A 16,359-nucleotide genomic window follows, 5' to 3' on the forward strand; every position below is an offset into this window, starting at 1 on the left:
GTTTGGTATTCACAAAGTTCCTCAGGTGCTCTTTGTCATGAAAATATCTTATTTCTCTATCAATTTGGAAAGATAGTTTTACAGGGTACATCTGTCTGGGTTGAAGGCTGTTTTCATTTTGGGCTTGAAATACACTACTTCAAGCTCTTCTTCCCTTGAGGGTTTGTGTTGAGAAGTATGCTGTGATTCTGATAGGCTTTCCTTTGTTTGTGATTTGTTTCTTTTCTCTAACTTCTTATAGAATTTTGTTCTTCTGCTGGGTTTCTGGAATCTTAACTATTATATGCCTTGGTGTAGTTTTTTTTTTTTTTTTTTAATCATGGCTGGTTGGAGTCTTATATGCCTCCCTTATCTGTATGTCAAGTTCTTTCCCCCCCTATTTGGGAAATTTTCTGCCTTTATTTCTATTAATAGTTTTTTTTTAATGCTGTCTACATGCTCTCCTGTTTCTTAATTGACACCAAACAGTCTTATGTCATTTTGCTTTGTATCGTCAAGCAGCTGCTGGATTGATTTCGCTTGGTTTCCTACTATTTTTAAGAAATTTTTCTTTTCTTGGTCACTAATTGCAATCGCTTCTCAGCCTTTTGGCTAAGATCAAGTGTGGTCACTAATTGCAACCCTATCTTCTATATCTGGAAAAAAAAAAAATATATATATATATATATATATATATCCTCTCATTGGCTCATTCTACTGTGTAAACTTTCAATGGAGTTTTTAATCTACCGGAAATCTGTTTGCATCTGTTTTATGGATTCCATTTGTTTTCTGTGTTGGGATTCCATCATGTTCCTCAGCTCCTCTATTTTTTTAAAAAAATCTGTGTTCACTCTAGATTTATTAATCATGTCTTGCACTATGGGCACAATCTCTGCTGTTATCTGAGAAAGTATTTCATTTTTTCCAGGTCCTTTTTCTGTTGCTGGTTGAGGTTGTCCAGGTGGTTGAGTATCACGATCAGATGAGTATCTATCTCATTTCCCTTTGGGGTTGCCTTAGGGATCTGGAAATGTGGTTTTAGGACTTGTTTATATGTGTGTTCTCATTTCAACAGATGCAGCCCACTTTGCCTTTGTTGAGGCAACGTTTTGCTCACTCAGTGGTCTTCAGTTCTCAGCAAGCCACCCAGTGGCCTTTTCTCTGCTGTTCAGCAGCACACCAATTTCTGGGATGAGAATGTTGGCCTTCTGGATTCCTGAGCTTACCTATTGTCTGGGCGGGCTTCTGGCTGAGGCCTGTGTATCCTTGGGATGGTATCCAGCTGTGCCTCTTGCTGGGGCCTCTATGTACCTGTTGTCTGGGAGAGCCTTTGGCTGGGGCCTGTGAATCCCAGTTTATGTTGTCTGAGCAGGCTTCTGGCTAGAGTCTTCATACACTTATCAATATTATTGGGGAGAGCTTGTGTACCTGTGTAGCTCTTTTCCAGGCAGGCCCTTGGTTGTGGCTGATGCTGTGGAGTGGTACTCTGGCTGAAGCTTGTGCACCTGTGCAGCTGTTTTGTGGGCAGGCTTTTGGCTTAGGTGGATGTGCCCAAGCCTCTGGGGTCAGGGAGGAGCCCTGGCTGTGATCTGGCTGCAGCCCTACAGCTCTGCACCACACCCTAGTTTTCTTTTTTTTAAATTTGTCAATAGATTCACTAAGCATGTCCTTCATTTTGAGCATCATTTCTTTTTTTAGCTGAGAGATTATTTTCTGTATAACCTCATGCATCTGTTTTTTTGTTTGTTTGTTTGTTTTTTTATACTTCTGCTCTCATTTTAGAAAATTCAGGTGGGTGACTTCCAAATTCCTCTATCTTGTAGTTCCCTAGACTTATCCTAGGTATGCTGGTGGTCTGGGATTGCATTTTATATCCGCATCTTGTCATTTTCTGTTTTTTTGTTTTGTTTTGTTATCTGTGCTAATACTTATAAGTGTCTTATGCCAGATAGCTTTATCACTAGTATCTAGACTTCCCTATGAAAGTGTATTCCTCACAGGTGTCTTCTTGTCATATGTAGTTCTTGGTCTTTATGGATGTCTCAAGATCCTACCTTCCCAATTTATTAAGGATCAGAAGTGGCTCGACACCAGTCTTTTAGTACTAGACTGTGGTAGTAGTTATGGCCCAAGACAATTGCAGTGTTGTCATATAAGGAAGAACAACTGATTACAATAGGTATGACATAGGGAATAAAGTAGTACAATTAGCAATATCAGTAGCATCAAGCACAACTTAAAAACTGACAAACTGGTAACTATTAACTGGTACCTTTACATGAGCAAGATCTACCATTATACAACACAGTCCAATATAAATCAGGAACTTGTATGCAATGAGTTTCCCCTTAGTGGAGTGATTTTACCCTGTGTATTTGGGTGGGGGATTTAAGAGGAATAAGGAGCAAAACAGAGAGATACTGGAGGATGACCGATTACCACCCAAGCTTTGGGAGACTGGAGAAGAGGGCAGGAGAGAAAGCATGAAGGCTAAAGCAAAAGAATATCAATGTGAACCAGAAAGATGAAACAATTTTCACTCACATGAAAATATCATAAAGTCAAGTGAGATAGTTGAAGAGAGAAAGAAGATGAGTAGAACAAGATAAAAATAAAGGTAAAAATATAAACAACATAGGAAAAAATACCAAACAACCAGACATAAAAAGGAAACACAGCCAACAAAGAAATAATAAAATTCCTCTGGAGTCCAGTTCTGTGGTAGTGTCCCAAAAGTGTGCTGCGTAACCCTGCCAGGTCTGCAGTAGGATTAGTGCTGGGTACTGGTTGATTTTGTGGGAGCTGGGGTTGATCTTCAGCGAGCAGCTTTTTGTATGTCTCTCTCCTGAGCCCACCTAACCCTCCTACCATGAGTTGTGTGCCCTCGGGCAGGGACAGCTTGGGGCTGCTCAGTCCTGTGTTCATTTGGCACTAATTGGTCTTTGCACAGCCTCCTCTGTTTCACCCCCACTGGCACTTCTGTATCCTGTGCTGCTGCTTGCTGCAGGTTGGGGGTTGAGGATAGAGATGGCTCCTGGGTTCTCCTTCAGTCTCCTCTCCAGTGGGTTAAGTGCTGACTTCCCAAGGTTGTTTAAATCCCACACATACTTCTGTGTCTTTCTCTCAAGCCACTGGTCACCACTCACTTCTTTCCTTTGTTGCTCTGCAGTCCCTAACTTTGCCATTGCTAGGTTTCCCAGTTTGCTATGGCAAACAACAGAGGAAATAAAAAAGGAAGGGAGCTGGCAGCTCCTCTTCCTTGGGAAAGGAGTAGATTTCTGGTTGCTGGTCTGTGTGTGCAAGCAAACTTCTCTACCAGGCTGCAGCATCCTTTGTTGTGGAGGAAGGGAGAAAAGGGGAAAGGCCTTTTTTCCTAAACCTATCCTGTGGCTTGAGTTAGCTGCACTTTTTCATTCCCTCCATTTCTTGAAGACTCCCCAGTATGGTGATTCTTGCTTAGCACTGCCCATGCCACTGGTAATCCTGTGGGCTGATGCTCTGTTTTATTAAGACCTGTGCCTATGTTTTATTTGATCTTTTAGTCACTTATTTAAGGTTGGTTTTGGCATCAGGATGTATGTCCCTCCCTTGCTTCCAGTTACCTTTGTTTTTTGTGAGTAGGTCCAACATGACTCCTCTTCAGCCATGCTGAATCTTTTGCCCATTTTCTAAAAGGTTTATTTATTTTCTTACCATTGAGTTTTGAGAGTTCTCTGTATATGCTAGGTACTAGTCCTTTAGTACACATGTGATAGCCAAATGTTTTTCTCCCAGTCTGTAACTTTTATTTTCACACTCTGCATAGAATCTTTTCAGGGCAAAAGTTTTAAATTTTGATGCAGTACAATTTATGAATTTTTTTCCCTTTTATGGATTGCACTTAACTCTCCGGCATTATATATTCAGAACAACTATCAAATCAAAGACAAAGTCCCTCATTATGAATAGCTTTCATATTGAAACCTCCCAAGCAGATGAGGATGTCCACTTCTATTTTGTTTTGTTGTATTTACTTTTGAAAGATTTTTGTGGTTTCAGAAACTCCCATGGGATTGTAGATAAGTGATAGCTTCCAAATATTTAAATTTGGAGGCTGCTATTGCTGATCATAAGACCTCATTCATTACAGTGCTCTCAAAGGAAGAGCTTTCTATTTGTGGGCATATGAAATTGATAGATATAAGGATAATTTCTGGTTTGTCACACACAGGCCATATAACCTTAGTAAATAAATAGTTCATTGTGTGAAGAAAAAAAAGAAATTCTTGCCATTATGAGAAGAGATCAAAAGAAGACTCAAATATTCCAGTTGGAGTTACTATTCATTCATTTAAATGGAGGTACTGCTTATTCATTTGAAAAATAAAACAGAGAAGCCATAGACACAGTTCATGTTGAGTGACATTTATGGCCATTATTTAGAATGTCAAAGAGGAAGAATTTTTGTATGGGCAAAGCAAGGAGTTTTGTTACTTGAAGTTTTCAACCACATGTGGACCACCGCTTAGCAGAGCTGTTGTAAAAGTAAGTCAGGCTCTAGAAAGAAGGATAAACTAGATGAACTTTGAGAACCTATGTAATGCTGAATATCTAAGATATAATTCAGTAAGATTCAGAAGTATCTAGGAGAAGAATACAGGCAGGACTAATAAAGTTTGGGCAAAGCAGTAGGAAGCACACAGATGACTGGGAGAAGGCTTTCTCTATATTGTGTTAGATTTGTGGAAGTAAGAAAAGACTTAAAAGGGGGAATCCATGCTCTTGATAACAGACATGGAGAAACCGGTCAGTCAGATAGGCTGGACTATTTATTAGGCACTTACAAACTATGAAATCTCAAGTGAGTTAATACAAGAAAAGTTTACTTCACAGTTGTGTAAACTCTACCATGGACCCTAGTCATGAATTCTCCTCCATGCGAAAACTCAAGTGATCTAGGTTCTTTCCATCTTGCCTCATGACCCTTCAATACCTGGCCTCTAAGGTGTGAATACTTTAGGTATCTCTACTTGGTTAGTGACATATATCACTCTCACTCACAACCATAGACAGTGTCAGTTGCACAGCCAACATAATTTCAAGGGAGTCTGGGAAATAGGGAAGGCCATACAGAGATAGGTATCTGTACTATAAGCAACCAAGGCTCAAAAGGCTACCATGATTTCACTATGACTCTTGTGTTAGTGTTGACGGAAATAAGATCAGATTCCTGATAGGATAACCTGTAGGGTAAACATTATGGTATTTGAAGTCTTCTATGTCCTGGTCCTGGACAGTCCGTCTTTTTCTGCCACCTGGCAGTAAGTACACCACTACCACCACCACCACCACCAAAAACCAAAACTGCTTGTAGTTCTCCTAGCCCATTTCCCCTGACATCTTTGCTCATACGTCCCCTTACTTAGGTGTGAGTACATTCTTCTACTTCTCCAAGTCCTCTTTGTCAGCTCATTCTTTCGTACTTAACTCAAGTATCTTTTCTTGTTGGAAGCTAATTCCAAATTCCTGATCCCTACTCCCTAAATTAGGTTAAGTAACCCTAATATGCTCCCACATTATCCTACCTAGGTCACTATCATTGTAGGTACTAAACACTCTATTATCCATTTATGGTTCTATTTCCCACACTGGAGTGTGTGCTTCTTGTATGAATATATAAATATCTTAAAATGTAATCAGAAGTTTTTTGATATACACTTAATATATATATATTTTTTTTAAATTTATATATTTATTTTTGTACCGGAGATTGAACTCGACCTTGTGCTTGCAAGGCAGGCCCAGCACTACTGAGCTAAATCCCTGGCCCACACATATTTTAACACATGTACACATGTATTAAAATTGAAGCCGGGCATGGTGGCGCGTACCTGTAATCCCAGCACTCGGGAGGCTGAGGCAGGAGGATCGCTGTGAGTTCGGGACCAGCCTGGGCTACATAGTGAGTTCCAGGCAGTCTCAACTACATAGTGAGACCTTGTCTCAAAAAAACAAAAACAAAAATTGAAATTTTCTTGGTACTTTGTATGCTGAATAATTTTGAACTATATCCTGAAAATTTTGAAAAATCATCCTAGTAGTCTCTGGAATCTATGGAATGCTGACATTTTTTGTTTTAACAAGCATTCGACTCATTTGGTTTGAAGCTGCAAGCTCTGACCAATATTTTTGTGAATTGTGGCTATTTTGAAAGTCCTTTCATTGCTACTCAGAACCAAGTGATGTAATTGCCACCTAGTGGCAAGACTGTGGTTGGTCAATGATCTCTCCCTTGGTTCCTTCTCCAAAGTCCGTTCATTGGTCCTCGAGTTCAGATCTATGCATGCAGAGCTTGAAAATAAGCCCAGGTTCTTAAATAAACTGATGGGTAGTTTTCCAGTTCCCTAGCGACCGAGCTCTCCCTGCTATGTTCCGGTTCCCTGATGTTTGCCTCATATACTCTGCATTTCCCAACTCTGCCCATGCTTGGGTGGTTGTGGTCACTCACATAAGCAAGATGGACCCAGCACTCCACATTTGGCTTAGATGTTGAGACTGATGACACTGCATATGCAGCAAAAGGGTTTAGAAAGGTTTATCATTCATATGATGAAGCTTTCTTGAGAGGTAAGGTGGCCCCCAAGCTGATCTAAACATGGCTGGAAAGAGTCAAGGAAAGAGGCTGGCTTGGTTTTATTGATGGCTGGGGTGAGTGTGTGTGTATGTGGCTGGGGCTTGCATGGTCTGAACTTCCCGCTCTTGCCAATGGAGCAGCTCAACTTTCACACCAGCTGTGGGATAAAAGGGAGAGGACTTGAAATCTATTGGCAAACATCAAAACTAGAATCATATTTTTTACTACAGGGGCTAAGAGTGAGAGGACAAAAAAAAACAAAACAAAAAAGAGTTTGTGCCACCCTTTTGGGACCACAGGTTTTCCAAGCAGAAAGGAAGTTTCTTCTCCCTCAGGGATTCAGTGCTTCTGGGCCATTGCGGTTTGCATTGTGAGAGCTTAGAGAAAAGAGAAGGAAAATGGAAATGAGGAATTTTCCCCACTCTGTCAAACTAAAAGACTTCTCGCATACCTCTCTCTGTCCCTGCCAGTGCTCACTTTAGGCTGCCTTGAGTCCAGGTTAGAGAATACCAAAGGAAAATTTTGGTCAATTTGCCCAGTTTGGTGCTATCTCAAATTCTTATTTTTTCCCTAACTCACCTATCAAATACTTTTCATGATATTTAAATGCTTTGTATATGTAGTCTGTCCAAGTTTTATGGAATAACAAGGTTACTTAGTCCATCTCATACCACCTTGAACTCATGATCTTCAGCCTCCTAAATGCTGGGATTACAGACTTGCCTGGTAGACTCTATGTTATTTAATTCCATATATCCTGGGCTCAGCACATGAAAGGGAGTTAATATATGTTCTCTGAAAGAACAAAACGAGAAGACTAATGAAGGAGTAAGCAAATCAAAGTCTTGTGATTTATTTACAAATAACATAAAAATACTCGTTCTCCCAAAAAACAAATTTCCACTAACCATACCATGGTCCATTTTCCTCCACTGTCTTTAAGGGAGGATGAGGGACATTATTCAGAGATACTCTAGTTTAAGTTAATTAAAAAGGAAAAAACTTCTTTTTTCTTGTTGAATCCTCAAATCAGATAAGTCTTTGAAAACCCCATAGCTGCTATGTCTCTAGAAAGCCCGTTTTGAATAAACTTTCTTAAACTCATTTTCTCCCTTCCCTGTTCCAGGATTAAAATAAAATGAAACAAAATTGACACAGCATTTTGATACCAGCACTTCCTCCAATGGCACATATTTACAGTTTTTGCGAAAACTAGACTGAACTGCATGTTCAAAAGTGGCATTATGGAGCCCTGCTTTTCATTCATCCCTTCTCCGTGGGCTGCATATAAATTATTGGATCCATTTGCAATCAGAACTTCCTAAGCCCCATATATTTGAGCAGGAGGCTCTTTTACTTCTGCCTGTTTGGTGCTAAGCTGCTCTGACCTGTGACTGCAATAGAACTTAGCCAATGAGTCTGTCATGAAATAGACTCCAGCTCATCTTTTCCATTGTTGAATGTGGCTTTGACAGGACCACAGGAGTCAATGAGACCTCTGTGTATGGATGAGATTCCCCAGAGAGTGAGGAAGGGACTAGTGAGTCATGATGTAAAACATCCCAAAGGGAGTCTTCTTCCCTTTTGATTCTGCATCAGGGTTAGGAATTTTGAAAAATGATGCTGATAAGGACAAAATTCCCATTGAGTACTAAATAGGATCCCTGATGGTGAGGAAACCTGAGCCTCTGAGAACTGGGACCCAAACCCCTTTCACCAGAGGCTACATCAATGGAAAAGGCACCCTGCCAAGTAGGGTGTTCACTCTGCTAGATGTTCAGGGATTGACTTCTTTTAGAAGCACCTTTCACTCTAATTCCATAAGAATGAAACAGTTATCTGTTCTGAGTCATTAAGTGCCATGCTTTTTCTGAGTCTGATTTTCTTTGCTTCTTTTTCTTTAGGGAATGCTTCAGCTTCTTCAACAGCAAGTCTCTCTGTTTACCACAAGTACAATTTGCATTTATATCAGGAGTCCGCTCTTATGGCAGGTTTGGCACCACAAAGAGAAGCTACAATTTTCCCTAAATCAACTCTAGTTCCGGGGAGCTCCAGGGAGCCATTCAAGTCTTGTTTGTTTGGCTTTTGGTGTTTTGAGACAGAGTCTCACTATGTAGTCCACACTGGCCTTGAGCTTACTATGCAGCCTAGGCTGGCCTTGAAGTTGCAGTGATTTTTCTGTCTCACCTTCCTAAGAGCTGGGATTATAGGTGTGCACCACCATGCCTGGCTTCATTCAAGTACTTTGACAGTGTGAATTTTGTTTTATCTGAGCTTCTTGAGATACGCTATGCTGCAACCTGGAACTTATTTGGTTATACAAGAATTTTTATGGGCAAAGGATTAGTCTGGTCACAAAATCCAGTTTCCTCTCAAAAGCACAATAGCCTGCTGAGGTTGTCATCCAGGAAGGCTATTATTTCGTCTGCAGACATTCCCTGAGGAGGTCTTTGGTCCTCTGAAGACTCGGTCCCTTTGGGACCTTCCTACCTCTGCTCCATTATGGTCACTCACTGGGAATGTTCATTCTTTTGTTTCTGTCTGGATTCAGCTAATGGGGAAGAGAATGAAACTTTTGTGCTTTGTGCTTTTTTTATTATTCCTGTTACTTCTTTTCCCAAATGCAGAGAAAGGGAGATTATAATCATAAATTCATATTTACTATAAGCATTGAGAGTCCCCTTTGACGGTAGAGGCTTTCCTTGTTAAAAAAAAAAAAAAAGGATTGCACAATTAAACCACATTTGTTATAGAAAATTAGAAGAAAGAGGAAAATAAAAATGAAAGACATCCCCCCACCCATATTTCCCCAATAGAAATCAGGCTTTACTGTTCAATCTTTCTGAGACCCAGTTTCCTCAGACTAAAGGCCAATGGGAGCAGGGTTGCATCAGGGAATGGCTGCATGCACCGAAAGTGACAGAGACCAGGTGAGTCCCCAGGGGTGCATGTGTATGAAAATCCCACATTGATGCAGTGGAGGTTTAAAGTAGAGAATAGGTTGAGTTATAATACAACAGAGAGTATGAAATTTCTCACATTCTTGAAATTTTAGATTGAGGTTTGTATGTGCTACATACAAGTGGAGTTTATAGGGGTTAGAACATTTAAGGAAAGGAAACCTTTTACAGGGGTGACAAGTGGGTCAGACTGGTCAAGCACAGTGGTCTAAGAAGGGAGCCACATAAGCCAAGTTACCCAGGAGTCAAGAAACAGAAGGACTGAGGTGATCAGAGGCAGCCTCCCGAAGAAGCAGACAAGAGGTAGCAAGGCAAAGCTTCTTTAGAAGAGGGTTGAGTGCGCACAAATTGCTCTTTAAAATATTTTGTTCTGTTTCTTTTGTACTTTATGTGGGAAAATTTCTTCCTTAAATCAGCTTAAAGTGCTGGCTTCTAGAGACAACACCAAGATGCCTTTTGTTCTTGCAGGCATTCCCTGAGGCATTCGTGCTCTTCCCTGGCCTTTAGTCTCACTGCTCAGGTCACTGCTAAGTGACCCAAGCAGTCCTAACCCAAGGATCCCACATTTCCAGCTCTTTCAGCTCAGTTTTTCACTTATTTGAGATGCAAAGGTTGGATCTTCTCTTCCCACAGAAAGCTGGAGAGAATGAAAGCCTCATTTAAAACTTTGAGGTGGGGGGGCGGGGTGTTGTTGGGGATACTCGCAAGGTCAAGCACAAGGTCCCAAGTTTGATCCTCGGTACAAAAACAAAACAAAACAAAATTCTGAGGCACAGAGGTCTCTGAGAGCTGCTTCAGGCCTACGTGCTGGTCCAGCCACATCATTTTCAAACCTGATGTAAAATGCAAATTTGGGGCTGGATACTGGGAAAATGAATCTCTTCTTTCCATGGGCCTACAAGAAGCCAGCAACCCCAAAGGAAGTAAAACTTCCTGCTGTGTGCACTTGGCCCCTGAATTGGGGGTGGGCAAGACACTCTATAGATTATTTACCATATGGCTGTTGCACCAACAGTCTGGGGCCAGAAAGCCACTGTCTTGACCCCAGCCCCAGATACAGTGGCATATGCAAAATAGACTCTGACCTTCCACGCACTTGTGTCCAGATCCCTGCCTGATGTGGAGGAAGACAGAAGATCTGAGAGGAAAGTCAAGAGGGGAAGACATACAGCACCAGGGAAAAGGGAAACAAGTGGCAGTGGGAAGCAAGACTACACAAAGCCAAGGCTTCAAGCCCCTAGAGTACACAGCATTGTCTGGTTAGACTTTAAAAGACTTGAATTCAAAGAAAAACTTAAGAATTTCAAGACATGCACCAAAGAGCCCTATACCTGAGCACAGGACCCTTTTCTGAGCATGGTGCCCTATGTATCTGCACTGGCCACATACCTGCACCTCTTGCCTGGACACACAGGAGCCAAGAAAGAGACTCCTCATTTCTCTACTTGCCCTGTACCATCTCTTCCTTGATTCAGTGAGATGAGAACAGTTCCAGCTATTGCCTGGAACTAGATGGATGCTGCACACCTGATATCCCAGCACTCAGAATGCTGACGCAGGAAGATCACTACAAGTTTGAGGCCAGCCTGGGCTGCATAGTGAGCTTGAGGCCAGCCTGAACTATATAGCAAGATCCTGCATCAAAAGACCACACACAGGGCCAGGGATTTAGCTCAGTGGTGCCGCCGCCTGCCTCATAAGTGCAAGGACCCACGTTCAATCCCCAGTACCAAAAAAAAAAAAGACCTCACACACACACACACACACACACACACACACACACACGAAAGAAAGAAAGAAAAATAAAAACATTGTCTGGAATGGGGGACTGGGCAGGGAAAGTAGGGGTAACTCCTGAAGTAATAGCAAGGATAGAAAAGAAAAAACCCTAAATTAAAAAAATATTTTCCTATCACCTAAGCATCAGCTGATTGTAGCACTTGTGGACTCCTGGGTATAGTCTGGCATCTGATTCACAGGTGGGCTCACCTGCAGAACAGCAAAGCCCCTTCCTTGACCTCCCACCATTTCACAGGCTGTACTTCAAACTCTTGCTCATATCTCTGCTGGGTGGTCCTTAACTTCTGGGACTGAGGCAGAAAAGTTTTGAGGCTTTATACCACCTGGCCAACCTCCTTCAGAGTTTTATGCTTAAATATAAACAATAATCTTCAAAGTGTGGCATTCAGACCCACACCAGCATCACTTGGGAACTTGTTAAAAATACAAGCTTTTAGCCTTCACTGAATCTGAATCTCTGGGGAAGGCCTCAGCAATACACGTTTTATCTCCAATTCTAATGCACAAAGAAGCTTGAGAACCATGGCTCAAAACTTTATGTTACAGGGGAGACGTATTTCAGGATTCTTCAGTAAGTTTTCATTTATAATCTTATAAAACAAATATTGGACCTAGTTCTCAGAGTTAGCAGTTCAGAGAATTCTAAGGTTTGGCAGCTCCAAAGTCTAGCCACTAATCACATACCACGATATCTGAAATTCTTGCATTAGAAATGTATTTCTTTGACATATTTTCATTGTTTTTTGGGGGGAGTACCAGGTATTGAACTTGGGTCCTTGTGCTTGTGAGGCAGGCGGTGGAACCACTGAGCTAACTCCCTGGCCCTTCATTGTTTTTTTTTTTTTAAAGGTAATGGTTCTATTTATTAAGTTCACATAAAAGTGCCCATGATATCTATCATATTTTGCTTACCATGGCCTAGGAAAGGAGAACGAGGACATGCAGAAAAGGAAATAGCTAAACAAAGATGAGCATTGTCCAGGGTGGCAATTTTAGAAAAGCTGCTATTTCAAGAGATTATGGCATCACTGGAGCAAAACAAGTTTTAATCAAGCCCTATATATTAATTTAAAAATAAAACAGTGGAGAGACTGAAAGAGTGGGTTCAGGGATGAAAGAGACACATGGTAGATGAGATGTCAGGTCATGTGTTGCCATTAATTAGCTGTAACCTTTGTTTTATGAAACTCTTCAAATAAAATGTGGTGGTTCATGATATGTGAGACATTATATCAATCAGAATTTAATTGTAATTGATAAACCCAACCTGTGCTGGTTAAACTGTTAAGCAAGTAGGTAATTGGCTTTTGTAATAATAAAAAGTCTAGCCAGGGATTTAGCTCAGTGGTTCTGCCACCTGCCTTGCAAGCGCAAGATCATGAGCTTGATCCTCAGTAACAAAAACAAAAAATAAATAATAATAATCATAAATCTAGAGGTAGTTCCAACTTCCAAAACAGCTTGACAGTCATTCAGAAGAGGCCAAAAGAATCCAGTTTTTCAATTCACTGTCTGCTGACATGGGTGTTGGCTTCATTTTTAGACCACATGGTGACAAGATAGCACCCCAACCCCAGCCAGCATGGCTCCGTGGTTTAAGTCTGGATTTGAGGGCAAACCCAAGAGTCCGAACAAACCTCTAGAGTGAGACTGATTAGCTCTGATTTGCCTCCCTTGAATAATATAGTACCTATCCCTGATCAGTCACTGACCACAGAAGAAACTATCCCTGGAATGGGTAGGACGGGGAGATACCATCAACTCAACTAAAGCCACAGGGACTGAAACTGAGGAGCACTGGTTTCCCCACAAACATTGGAGGCTGTTAATGGAAACGGTAATGGATAGGGGTTGACCAAGAAGCCACACTCATCCACCACAAGGATCTCAGTTACAATGTTCAGCAGTTCTGTGAGGTCCTGCCATGGCCCATAATGCTGGCACAGATGTCCACCAGATGCCTTCCAGAAAGCACAGGAACCAGGCTTGTGGGGAAGGACTCTTGCTTCTGCTTAGGATGACAACACACATACCCATCAGCACTCCTCCCTGGAAAGGCTGTCCCTTCGGCAATCCAGTCCAACTCCTCATTTCCTTGTGAAACAGGCCTACAAAATTATTCCATAGTCCTGCTTATTCCCTCTGCTCGCTGTTCACCCCATCTGTCCTCTGTGCTCAGCGTGTCTATCTCTCACTTTGATTCTGTCTCCTGTCTGGTTCTCTGCTATCTTGCTCAGGTTCTCCCTTTTCTCATAACTCCCTCCCACCATCTCTGTCCTTTTTCTGGGTTTTTCCATCTCTGTCGCAGTCTTGTCTGAGTGTTCTTCTACATCTCTGGCCCCTAAAGACCTGTCACTCTCTGTAACTTCCTGCTGCATTCGTTGTGTCCATCTGCCTTTTTCTGCTTTTGTCTCTGTCTTTCTAAAATCAACATTTCTTACTAGAGTCCAGACAGGGCTCTAAAAATGTCTGCAAGTCCTGCTTGTTCCAAATGTTTATCAGTAGACAGACCAATAATTTATGAGAATACAGAAGCAATCCTGAAGGGAGGGCAACTTAGAGAGGAAAAGGAAGCACTGACAGGCACAGGGGTTATTTAAGCCCAAAACTACACAGCACACGTACACATTAGAGTCATAAATCACCTTTCAGCAGGCACTGAGCTTCTCCATCACAATTAAAGTTGGGTTTGGTTGAAGTTTTGTTTTTCTTAGTTCAAGTTTTCTTCACTGAACAGCTGCTATGTGGATGAAACAGTTTGGATATCTGTAGTTATATATAATCTTGGTGCTGCAGCTCACCATCCTACAAAAGGGATCTTGAGCTAATATCACCATAGTGCATCCTTAGGAGTCCCACCTTGTGCACAGAGCAGCCCTTGTTTTCTTTGTGGTGGTTGTCCAAGTTCTGCTTCTTTGTGGCTAAGTACATCTGTGGTGCCCAAATCAAAGAGGGCTAACCTGGGCCTTTCTTAGCATTGACCTACAATTTCCAAGAAATAAGAGACATTGCTAGGGCAATAAAAATAGAATGGGGCAGTAGAAGGCATTGTATATCCAACAGGTTTTGCACACTGATTTTATTTTCTTATGGCTTTTAAAATTTCTTTCACATTCGATCTCAAGTACTGGTCTAGCCTTGATCAGAGTTAGTCTTTATTTAAATGTCTTTCATTTTCAAAGGTCAGTATAATGGTTTCTGCAGTCACCAGCATATCCTTTAATTATTACAGTGTGACTGTCACAAAGATTATAAGGTCATCAACTTTGTTTAATTAATTTTTGGTTTCCAACTTTGATACTTATGTGTTCTAATGAAGTAAACAAATTAATTCCTCTGAGTCCCAATTTCCATGTTAGTAAAATAACATGAATTGCAGTTTGGTGCCTGGTACTGAGTGCTAATTAAATATATTCATTAATTTTCAGACTGTAGTGCTCAGCTTTGACTGTCCATTAAAATCTCCTGGAAAGCTTCAAAAAACTTAGAAGCCCAAGCTATGGCTCAGAGGCCCAGGCAGCAGTGCTTTAAAAACTGCCACACATCACTCTAGGTGGCCCCACTGTGCAGCAAGGCCTGGGAACCAAGGTCTGTGGAGGAGGTTTGCATTAGCTGTGTGCTTACTTTGTACTTAACCAGGGGACAGAAGCCCCTGTTTTGAAAGTGTGTTTCAGGACTCAGAATTTAAACTTACCTATTCCTGTAAATTTATCTAAAATGCAAAAAAAGGGGTGGTGGTGCGTGGGTAAGTAAAAGGTCCTTTATTTGGTTTAACAATACCATATGTATTATTTCCCAGGTTCTGTTGTGTGTGCCTTGTAAAAATTCTTGATATCAATAGTGTTTGGGATTTTAGACTTTTAAATTTTGGAATATTTGCATACACATAGACATCTTGGGGGATGAGACCTAGGTCTAACATTGAAATTCATTCATGTTCATATATATCTCATACGCAAAGTCTAAGATAGTTTTATACACTGTTTTTAGTGGACATGCATTTTTACTGTAACCTGTCACAGGAGATCAAGGGTGGAAATTTTCACAGTGGTATTAGGTCAGTGCTTGAAAAGTTTTACATTTTAGATTTTGGAATTTTGGATTAGGGATGTTTACATGTAGTGCAAACTGGGCTAAACTAAGAGTCCTTGTCTTCAAAAAGTAATCTTTAATTTCAAAAGACACGCCATAAATAAAAAATGCTTTATAACACAAAATAAAAACTTCTGTCTTAGAAGTTGATGCCTTTAAACACATACTGTGCCACATTAATTTTCTTCTGATTATCAGCTCTTTTGCAGGCTGTAATGAGTGTTCTGAGAAGAGGACCAGTAGTTAGGAACAGGAAGTTTGCAATAATGGGGGAAGTTTGCTGAAAAATTCTCTGCTAAGGAAATAATGGCAGTGGTCAACATTGCTAACAAAAATACATCAAGCTGACAAAAAAATTTGAACAATCTTTGTGCTCAGTGGGATGAAGTTTTTGTTTTCTCCATATTGAAGAATCTAGTTTCAAAGGTACTGAGGCACTCCTATGAGTAGCAAAATACAAATATATTTAAAAGCCTTACTGAATTCATATTCAGGTTTTGCTATAAAATTTCTCAACCTATTGCATAGGATTGAATATTTTCCCCAGCTTTCTTGAGGTATAATTGGCAAATAAAATGGTATATATTTAAAGTACACAATGCAGTGTTTATATATATATATATATATATATAATATGATATGTTATATGATATATTAATTATTATATTTTATATATATATATGGTGAAATTATTACTACCTTCAAACTAATCAACACTTCCATCTCACAGAGTTGCCATTTTTCTTTTTGTAGAGAGAACATTTCAAATGTACTCTCTTCCCAAGTTTCAAGGGTAAATACCATATTACTCACCATATTCATCATGCTGTGTTTGTTTTGTTTTGAGACAGGGTCTCACTGTGTATTTGAGACTGCCCTGGAACTCGCTATGTAGCCCAGGCTGGTCTCGAA

The 16,359-nt window shown here is 40.7% G+C and overlaps 1 pseudogene; it reads left to right on the top strand.

Moving 5' to 3' along the window:
- Nucleotides 1-571: 571 nt before the first annotated feature.
- On the top strand, nt 572-722 carry LOC117286088 (annotated as a pseudogene).
- The last annotated feature ends 15,637 nt before the right edge of the window (nt 723-16,359 follow it).

This window comes from Fukomys damarensis, unplaced genomic scaffold, assembly GCF_012274545.1.
Source record: "Fukomys damarensis isolate Sample0158 unplaced genomic scaffold, DMR_v1.0_HiC HiC_scaffold_14, whole genome shotgun sequence".
In the NCBI taxonomy this organism is placed as follows: Eukaryota; Metazoa; Chordata; class Mammalia; order Rodentia; family Bathyergidae; genus Fukomys; species Fukomys damarensis.